At 46.2% G+C, this 2,469-nt stretch overlaps 1 protein-coding gene across 16 annotated transcripts in view; it reads left to right on the top strand.

The window, feature by feature from the left end:
* LOC138744504 (catenin alpha-3-like) overlaps window positions 1-2,469 on the top strand; it is a 1,801,283-nt gene that overhangs the window by 819,933 nt on the left and 978,881 nt on the right. The window lies entirely within an intron of this gene.

The following is a 2,469-nucleotide window of genomic DNA, read 5'->3' as shown; positions in this document are numbered from 1 at the left end:
GTCATTGTCTGGAGGACAGTTTAGAATGTTAGGATTCCAATAAGGATGAACATTCCGAAGGCACCCGGAAGGATCCGAACCAGGCCAGTTGTTCCTCTCTCTGCAAGCAACACAAGACAACTTTGAATTTTGTGCTCTCTCTCTCTCTCTCTCTCTCTCTCTCTCTCTCTCTCTCTCTCTCTCTCTCTCTCTCTCTCTCTCTCTCTCTCTCTGTGGGCTGGTTGGAAATATAACTTGGACTTTAATAACATGTTATATTTAGGCTGGGGAATTTATTAGTTTTACACTGTTATAGGAATTTGCATAGTAACCAATGGGCATTGTTATAAAAGGCGGGATTTTGAATTAAAGTTTGAAGATGAATTTTTGTTAATAAAGTAATTGTTCATCTTTACTCCTGTGTGATATGTCTTCTTTGTGGTTGCTGGTTTGATCTTGTAACGCCTATGCCATCGGTGCTCTGTGATTAGTAAGGGATTACTTAAGGTGGCATGTGGGTGGAAAGAAAAAGTTTGAACTGTTTTAATCGTACCTAATTGACTTGTAATGTACATGGTTTCATAACTCCAAAAGAAATGGGCCAATGACAAACAAACTAAATATTTCAGTAATAATTGGGACGAGAGCAGTGATTCTCACCTTTCCTTTTCCACTCTAATACCACCTTAAGCGTCACTTACTAATCATAGAACACTTATGGCATAGGGAATACTTAAAGTGGTAGGCGAGAAATTAGACTGCTCAAACTACAGGAGAATCACGCTGCTCTCCATTGCAGGCAAAATCTTCGCTAGGATTCTCCTAAATAGAATAATACCTAGTGTCGCTGAGAATGTTCTCCCAGAATCACAGTCCGGCTTTCGCGCAAACAGAGGAACTACTGACATGGTCTTTGCCCTCAGACAGCTCCAAGAAAAGTGCAGAGAACAAAACAAAGGACTCTACATCAACTTTGTTGACCTCACCAAAGCCTTCGACACCGTGAGCAGGAAAGGGCTTTGGCAAATACTAGAGCGCCTCGGATGCCCCCCAAAGTTCCTCAACATGGTTATCCAACTGCACGAAAACCATCAAGGTCGGGTCAGATACAGCAATGAGCTCTCTGAACCCTTCTCCATTAACAATGGCGTGAAGCAAGGCTGCGTTCTCGCACCAACCCTCGTTTCAATCTTCTTCAGCATGATGCTGAACCAAGCCATGAAAGACCTCAACAATGAAGACGCTGTTTACATTCGGTACCGCACGGATGGCAGTCTCTTCAATCTGAGGCGCCTGCAAGCTCACACCAAGACACAAGAGCAACTTGTCCGTGAACTACTCTTTGCAGACGATGCCCATTCAGAGCCAGCTCTTCAGCGCTTGACGTCCTGTTTTGCGGAAACTGCCAAAATGTTTGGCCTGGAAGTCAGCCTGAAGAAAACTGAGGTCCTCCATCAGCCAGCTCCCCACCATGACTACCAGCCCCCCCACATCTCCATCGGGCACACAAAACTCAAAACGGTCAACCAGTTTACCTATCTCGGGTGCACCATTTCATCAGATGCAAGGATCGACAACGAGATAGACAACAGACTCTCCAAGGCAAATAGCGCCTTTGGAAGACTACACAAAAGAGTCTGGAAAAACAACCAACTGAAAAACCTCACAAAGATAAGTGTATACAGAGCCATTGTCATACCCACACTCCTGTTCGTCTCCGAATCATGGGTCCTCTACCGGCATCACCTACGGCTCCTACAACTCTTCCACCAGCGTTGTCTCCGCTCCATTCTCAACATTCATTGGAGCGACTTCATCCCTAACATCGAAGTACTTGAGATGGCAGAGGCCAACAGCATCGAATCCACGTTGCTGAAGATCCAACTGCGTTGGGTAGGTCATGTCTCCAGAATGGAAGACCATCGCCTTCCCAAGATCGTGTTATATGGCGAGCTCTCCACTGGCCATCGTGTCAGAGGTGCACCAAAGAAGAGGTACAAGGACTGCCTAAAAAAATCTCTTGGGCCTGCCACATTGACCACCGCCAGTGGGCTGATATCGCCTCAAACCGTGCATCTTAGTGCCTCACAGTTCGGCGGGCAGCAACCTCCTTTGAAAAAGACTGCAGAGCCCACCTCACTGACAAAAGGCAAAGGAGGAAAAACCCAACACCCAACCCCAACCAACCAATTTTCCTCTGCAGTCGCTGCAACCGTGTCTGCCTGTCCCGCATCGGACTTGTCAGCCACAAACGAGCCTGCAGCTGACGTGGACATTTACCCCCTCCATAAATCTTCGTCCGCGAAGCCAAGTAAAAGAAGAAAAATGTGAGTGGAAATAAAAGGTTGAGAACCACTGCTCTAGGTGAAAAAAAATTCCATACCTCTGTTCTAAAGGGAGGTTTTGTATTCTGAGGAGTGTCCTCTGGTCCAAAAGTTCCCCTCCATAGGAAATCTCCTCTCCATGGTCCTTTCTGTATTCAGTAGTTAC

Source organism: Narcine bancroftii, chromosome 10 (genome assembly GCF_036971445.1).
Source record: "Narcine bancroftii isolate sNarBan1 chromosome 10, sNarBan1.hap1, whole genome shotgun sequence".
Lineage (NCBI taxonomy): Eukaryota > Metazoa > Chordata > Chondrichthyes > Torpediniformes > Narcinidae > Narcine > Narcine bancroftii.
Note: the sequence above shows the minus strand (reverse complement) of the source record. Positions and strands in the feature narration are given on the sequence as shown.